This window comes from Phocoena sinus, chromosome 6 (genome assembly GCF_008692025.1).
Source record: "Phocoena sinus isolate mPhoSin1 chromosome 6, mPhoSin1.pri, whole genome shotgun sequence".
NCBI classification, from domain to species: Eukaryota; Metazoa; Chordata; class Mammalia; order Artiodactyla; family Phocoenidae; genus Phocoena; species Phocoena sinus.
Window position 1 is genome coordinate 81,017,235 of NC_045768.1, and position 6,946 is coordinate 81,024,180.

At 50.3% G+C, this 6,946-nt stretch overlaps 1 long non-coding RNA gene across 1 annotated transcript; it reads right to left on the minus strand.

Moving 5' to 3' along the window:
• Positions 1–3,382: 3,382 nt before the first annotated feature.
• LOC116755360 lies at positions 3,383–5,142 on the minus strand. The gene is made up of 2 exons (XR_004350338.1): positions 4,454–5,142; positions 3,383–4,132 (listed from the first exon to the last, which is right to left on the minus strand). It is a non-coding gene; the product is annotated as an uncharacterized LOC116755360 (long non-coding RNA).
• Positions 5,143–6,946: the final 1,804 nt, after the last annotated feature.

The following is a 6,946-nucleotide window of genomic DNA, read 5'->3' on the forward strand; positions in this document are numbered from 1 at the left end:
TTGAAGAGACTGTCTTTTCTCCACGGTATATCCTTGCCTCCTTTGTCATAGATTAGTTGACCATAGGTGCGTGGGTTTAGATGATGGTGCTCTTTACCCAGATGGAGGAACTGGGAGGTAGGACATCTCTGGGTAGAGAGGAGATGGTAAGTGGACTTTTGGACAGATTGAGTGAGGGGTCTGTGAAATCTCTCACTATTTCTATCACTGCCCCAACCACAGCATTTTATAAATACGGCTCAAGTGTCCATGTGTCCATTCCACCTCCCCACCACTTGTGAACTGCAAGCCCTTTGAGCATGGAGATCCAAGTCTCACTCATCTCTGTGGTTCCAGGACCAGCACAATGACAGGTACCCAACAGTAGGTACTCAATTAGTGTCCATTGAATGGCAGGCTGGGTGTCCCCATGGAGAGATGACTTCAGCCCATTCCCATCACTGAGTCCTCCTTGGAGTCAGATCCCAGACTAGTAGATGAAATCTCCTCTTAAAGGAGTAGAGGGGTGTCCTTTCCTCCCACTGCCATCGTGTGGGGTCCTGCAGCTTTGGACCAGGTGGAATGGGAAGTGGTCAGACCTGGGACATGTTGGGTGGCTGAGGAGGCCAGGATAAGACAGGTTGTGGAGCTGGCTGTGTCCGGACCAGGCCTCCCCGGAGTGGGTGCCCACACCCATTCCTGCTGCTCACAACAGGTAGATGGGCTGGGAGGGGCACTTGAGGCTGGCGGAAGGGTGGAGCAGGATGTGGGCTAAGGGGCCAGGTAAGACGGTCCAGGGACAAGCTGGCTGTGTTGGCCATGCCCTCTGGCAGGCCCAAGACCTGACTGAGTTCGGTTTATTCACCTTAAGCCAAGCAAGGCCTCTATACCCACCACCCATCAGCAGGGCTCATGACTCAGACCTAATGGATCCTGGGTTGCCGTCATCAAGGAGGGGCTGTATTCCTAGAAAAGCTGGGCACCAGTCCAAGTCTCAGTAGTCGGGGTGAAGTCTGCTGGGTAAGGCTGGGGTGTGTCAACTCAGCCAGTGTGCATGTCCCAGGCCTTCACTCTGACCTGGAGCAGGAGATGGAGGAATCACCAGCTCCCTTGCCTGAGCGCAGTTCTGTCCTTACTGTGTTGATCCCAGCACTTGTGTAGGTGCCTTTTAGGGCTTTTAGGGCTTGGCCTTGGCTCTGCTCCCAGGAATCCCCACTCAAGGCACTTCCTTGGCATCACAGTGGCTGCACACATCTCCCCTCATACTCTCTCATCAGGGCCCTCACAGCTGCCCTGGGAGTCAGGCTGGTGGTGGTACATATCAGCGGGCCCATTTCTCAGATGGGAACACATGCACAGGCCCAAAGAGAGGAAGGGAGGCACCCAAGTTCATCCAACAAGTTGGTGGCTGTGCTGACCTAAGTACGAGCTGGCCGTCCCCTCCTGGCACTCACTTCTTTGGTCACTCCACTCCAGCCACAATGGACTCCTTGATGCTTACTGCCTGAGCATGCCAAGCTCGCTCCTGTCCCAGGGCCTTTGCACTCACCATTCCTTCGCTTGGCAGGCTCCTTCCCCAGATCTCTGCAGGAACATTTCCTTCTTGCTCACACGTCATCATCTAAAAGCAGCCTCCTCCCCTTCTGTCACATTCTCCCCTTACACCATAATTTCTCTTCTGTATAACATATCATGTGCTCATTTTGTATTTCTTTGTTGTCTGTCACTCCACTAGAATATAAGCACATGGAAGGCAGGGACTTTCTCCACCTTATTCACAGGTGAATTCCTGGTGACTAGAATAGTGCATGAAATATAGTAGGCACTTAATACATATTTGTTGAAGGAATGAACAAACTCAGATCTCTGGGATGCAGAGAGGTACAAGGAGAGAGTTCAAGGTCCAGAACTCTCTCCTTGTACCTCTCTGCATCCCAGAGAAGCTAGAGCAGGAAGGTAGTGAGGGAAGGGTTGGCTCAGGCTGGAGGGAGACAGCCCCTTTGCCAGAGATGCACCAGGCACTCTGACCCAGGCTGTGCCACCTGGGGTCTGGCATGTGTCAGCGGGCTCTCTAGGGTTCTCACGACCTCCCAGGAGCATGGAGGGACCAGTGGGGATAGCAATTGCCTTCACTCCACTGCTCCCTCTTTTCCAAAGCTGGGACCATCTCTGTCCTTGGACCCACTGTCTTCTGCCCCCTCTTGGAACTGTTACTCAGTATTTACTGGGCACCTACTGTGTGCCAGGCCCAGGACTGGGCACCCAGAGAGCTTTATGAGCAAGGTGGACAAGCAAATGCCACGAGAGCACAGGGCAAAGACTGATGGAGGAAGGAGGGGCAGTGGGAGGGGGGCATTCAGGAGGACAGCAGTGACCTTGCCCAGGCTGGTGGAGGGCAATAGGAAAGGTTTCAAAAGAGAGGGATATTTGAGCTGGTTTTTATAAGATGGGACTGAGAGGGATAGAGATGGGAGACCCGGCATTGCCGGCAGAGAGAATAAATCATGCAAAGGGTTCAGTAGAACTGAAGAAGTGTAGGTCCAGAGTGGGGCTGGGCAAAGATGAGGCTGAAAATGTAGGTTGGAATCAGAGGCTGAAGGGCCTTGAACAACAAGCTGAGGAGCCTGGGCTTTGTCCTGCTGGCAGGGGGCAGCATTACGGCACTTTGGGCAGGGGTGACTTGGTCCAATTTGCATGTTAGGAAGCTCGTCCTGGCCGCTGCGTGCAGTGGTTTGGAGTGGCAGGTGAGGAGGCAGGCATATGAGCTAGGAGACTATTGAGGTAGCCAAAGACAGTCTAGGTCAGAGATGAGAGTGGCCAGGCCCAGGGTATGGTATTGGGTGGAGAGGGACGGCGTCAAGAGCTATTGAGGAAGCAGAACCTATACACTCAGTGGAAAATCAAAGAAGGCCACAGGCTTGGCTCTCAGATTCCACAGCTGAAAGGTGGGGGCCCGTGATTTGGCCCCCCTGACCGTTCCAGGCTTGTCTCATGCCCCTCTCTATTCACTGACGTCACCTTGGCTACACTGGCCTCTCTGTTCCCTGGATGTGCCAAGCTTCTTCCTGCCTCAGGGCTTTTGTACATTCTGTTCCCTCTGCCTGCAACACTGTTCCACTCTGCTACAGCCTGCCCCGCCCACTCACCCTGTGGCCTTCTCTGATTTCCCAGATGGATAGGTCAGTCTTGGATCCTCCTAAAGCACTGAGCGTGTCTCATTCATGGGACTTATCCCAACAGTGATGATACAGTTCCATTGCTCATTTAGTACCAATCACTCACTTAACCACAAGCTCCTTGAGGGCAGGAACTGTGTCTGACTTATTCCCTGCTGTATCCAAACACTCAGCATGGAGCTGGGCACCTAGTTGCTCATTAAACTCTTGTTGAATGAATGGGTGAATTTCAAATTAATGAATGAGGTTTATTTGGATACATTAACATCCACAGGGATGTTGTCCAATAGCAGTTGGATATAAGAGTCAGGCTCACACTTTGGTGGGAGGACAGATTAGGAAGTTTGTTACTGTGAGTGAATCTAGGAGGTGTTTGTCTGAGGAAAGAGACCTTGGGCAGCGGGGAATGGTAGGTGGGCTTGGCAGCCCACAGGCTGCCCTTGATTTTACTCTGGACTTTGGAGGATGCAGAATTCAAGCTTTCTGTTCCCTTGAACAGCTAAAACCATTAGCAGCCATTCCTGCCACAATCATAGAGGTCTAAGGTCCAAAACAAGGGAGGTGACAAGTTCCTTTGCTCCATTCTGTCCCCTTCTCACTCTAACCTGGGACACTGGCAGACAGACCTGGGGACCAGGTGAGAAATGCTGAGAGACCCAGGAGCTTCATCATATGCAAGGGTCGGGGGACTTCCCTTGTGGTCCAGTGGTTGAGACTCCACGCTTCCACTGCAGGGGGCACTCGTTCCATCCTGGTTGGGGAACTAGGATCCCGCATGCCATGCAGCCAAAAAAAACAAAAGCAAGGGTGGGGGCAGGCAAGGGGCTGGACCTGCTCAGCCTGGAGGTGCTCATCTGGGGTTCATGCAGGTACAGGAGGCTAGACAGGGAAGCAGATCTCTTGTGTGAGGAAGGGCTCCATTCAAAACCATCCAACAATGAAGACAAATACTGTGTGATATCACTTATATGTGGAATCTAAAAAATAAAACAAACTAATGAACATAACAAAACAGAAACTGACTCACAGATATAGAGAACAAACTAGTGGTTACCAGTGGGGAGAGGGAAGGGAGTGGCATGATACAGGTAGGGGATTAAGAGGTACAAACTACTGTGGATAAAATAAATAAGCTACAGGGATATATTGTACAGCACAGAGAATATAGCCAACATTTTATAATAATTATAAGTGGAGTATAGACTTTAAAAATTGTGAATCACTATGTCGTACACCTGAAACTTATATAACATTCTACATCATCTATACCTCACTAAAAATATTAAAAGAAATCAAACCTTAAGAAAAACCCATCCAACAATGAAACTTCTCCCCATCACTGGAGGATGAATGAATTCTTGGTGGGGCTGCTGTAGGAAGGTCTGAGTGGAAGAGGAGAGAGAACCTAGATGACCTTTAAAATTCCCCTTCCTTTATGAGATGGCATTCTTACCTTAGGACAGGAAGTCATGGTTAAATATTTGCTCTGCCCAGCTGGGCAATGGAAGGACATCTGCCACCTGTCCTTCCACTCAGAGGCATTCCTGAGATGGGGCAGGAGGATCTCAACGCTGAGTTATGGACCTCAGGTGGGCTTGGCTGTAGATCCCAGGCTTCTATCAGCCTGTGAGGGTGATTGTCTGGCTGCCTGTGGCCCCCAAAGGGGCTATTCTTGAACAAGAATCCTTCCCATTAATTCATTGAACTATTTTTACAACCTATTTGTAGGCTTGAAATCATTCAAAGTAAAAAGGTTTTTTTTAAAAAAACAAAACGCTGATTCAAATATTTCAGAGTAGGGCTCAGCATCTGTAGTTTAAAGTTCTCCCCAGGGAAATTTATCTGCAGATGGAGCTGAAAATCACGGATCTAAACGAATTAGAGAAATGCATATGTAAATAAAATTTTGTTATTCTCTTTATAATCAGAAATTCTTTGGGGCTTCCCTGGTGGTGCAGTGGTTGCGAATCAGCCTGCCAATGCAGGACACAGGGGTTCCGGCCCTGGTCCGGGAGGATCTCATGTGCTGCGGAGCGGCTGGGCCCATGCGCTACAACTGCTGGGCTTGCGCTCTGGAGCCCACGAGCCACAGCTCCTGGGCCCGCGGGCCACGGCTCCTGAGGCCTGCGCGCCTGGAGCCTGTGCTCCGCAACGGGAGAGGCCGCCGCAGTGAGAGGCCCGCACACGGCAGCAAAGAGCGGCTCCCGCCTGCCGCAGCTAGAGAGGGCCTGTGCGCAGCAAATGCAGCCAAAAATAAATTAATTAATTAAAAAAAAAATTCTTTGAAAACAGATAACCAAATATCTTAGTCATATACCTGTATAAGTAAGGGGAAGTTTTAGATACTGATTTTTCTTTTTTAAATTCTTATTTTAAAATTAATTAATTAATTTTGGGTGTGTTGGGTCTTCGTTGCTGTGCGTGGGCTTTTCTCAGTTGAGGCGAGCGGGGGCTTCTCTTGTTGTGGAGCACGGGCTCTAGGCATGCAGGCTTCAGTAGTTGTGGCTCACGGGCTTAGTTGCTCTGCGGCATGTGGGATCTTTCTGCACCAGGGCTCGAACCCGTGTCCCCTACATTGGCAGGCGGATTCTAAAACACTGCGCCACCAAGGAAGTCCCCTAGATATTGATTTTTCCTGAACAGAATCTTATCTGTGTTTAACCCAATGTAAAAGGACATAGACTACATGCAAAGCATGTGTAGCGCCTCTGCAGTCTTGCACCTGCTGGGTATCAGGCATTGTTCTGAGCCCTTAGAACTTATAAGTGAGCACACCAGAAAAAGAACTGTCCTGATAGGTCTTTAAATCCAGTGGGGTTTGAGGGAGGGGAACCGACAATAAACAAGATAGGTGCAATGTATGTTAAACAGTATGTTAGAAGGTGATAAAGCCTAAGGAAAAAAATACCGGGCAGGGTGATGGGGATTGAGAGAGGGTTGCAATGTTAAATCAGAGGAGTTCTCTCTGAGAGGCTGATGTTTGAGCAAAGCTTGAAGGAGGCAGAGGAGGGAGCCATGGGGGTATCTAAGAGAAGTGGGTTCCAGGCAGAGGGAACAGGCAGTGCAAAGGCCCTGAGGTAGGGCATGTCTGGAGCGTTTGAGGTACGGCAAGGAGGCCAGCGGGGCTAGAAGAAAGTGAGGGGCAGGGTGCAGAGAGATAGGAGAAGAGATGATACAGGCAACTGGGAACTATATTGGGTAAGGCATTGGAGGTCAATGTGAGGGCATGGCTTTTCCTTTGAGTGAAATGGGAGACACTGAAGTGTAATGAGCAGAGTTATGTGTTAAAAGGTTTGCTCTGGTTGCTAAGTTGAGAACAGACTAAAAGGGGAAGCAGGGAGACTATTTAGGACACACCTGGACAAAGTCATGATGTTACAGAGCAAAGCCCAGCAGGACCCCAGGGACATTGGCCTCATGGCCAGTCTCAAACCCATTTCCCCAGCTGGGGACATAGACTAGGAGCTGACACAATAGAGAATGGGTCTGCAGACTCTGGCCTGGCACAGCCTGCTTACTCCCAGCCTGGCATCCATTCCATCAGCAGCTCTCTTGTTGGGAACACTGAAGAGGCTGCCCTAAAGAGAGTCCTTTTGCCCATTGCAGATTCCTGCCTGGGCTGTGTGAGGAAGGGGCACACTGGGCCAAGGTCAAGGGCAGTCTGGGGGTAAATGCAACTTCCATCATCCAGGAAGAAACTCTGACACCACAGGGTTCTGAACTTCTCCCCCACAATGCACATTAGTGGTCAAATCCTGGACACTCACTGTGTGAAGGGCATTGCCACTTAG